Below are 727 nucleotides of genomic sequence, written 5' to 3' on the forward strand. Positions count from 1 at the left end.
CCCACCCACCAATAGGAAGTCGGCTGCTGGTTTCCATGGTGATGGCGCTGGACTGGTGGGTTGGACCAGCTGACAGGGTCGGGGACAGAAGGAAGAGCAGGTTTCTCACGGTATGTCAGCCCAGGGCTCCCACATGTGGCCTCCCACCCTTGTCTTCACACATTCTCACACCTTCCGGAGTACAGAGGCGAGCGAGGTGCAGATGGTCCTCCCCACACCGGGTGAGACTGGTAGAGACAGAACGGGGGAAGGTATGACAGAGATCCAGCCACGGAGAAGGGCAGAACTAGCAAACATGGGACTGGAGATGAAACAAAGAGAGAAACAGAAATCAAGAGAATGAAAACTGGAAGACAGAAACGAAGATGGGTAGAAATAGACTGAGAGAATTGCTTCCGCTTCCTCCTGGCAGATTGCACTTGGCGGGGGCAACCTGGCTGTCCCAGGCCACCAGGGAAGCCCACATGGCCTGTCAGGTTGGCTTTGCCTCAAATTGTGTGGAAGTTCATCTTCTGTCTAGCCTTAGACCTTATTGCTATGAAAAAATGGTTTGGGGGGACAAGGCCGTGAGAAGCCCCCTAGCCAGGAGTCAGCCTATAGGAAGGGACAGGGCTCTAGACGGAGTCCCCAGAGACAGGGGTGTTGGGAGAGGCCCCGAGAGGCAGCCCCTCTCCCCTCTGAACCTGGGACTCATTCGACAAGCCAGTTTCAGCCCAGGTCAGGGGCC

This window comes from Aotus nancymaae, unplaced genomic scaffold (genome assembly GCF_030222135.1).
Source record: "Aotus nancymaae isolate 86718 unplaced genomic scaffold, 86718_ANA_hifiasm-v0.15.2.pri h1tg000018l, whole genome shotgun sequence".
In the NCBI taxonomy this organism is placed as follows: domain Eukaryota; kingdom Metazoa; phylum Chordata; class Mammalia; order Primates; family Aotidae; genus Aotus; species Aotus nancymaae.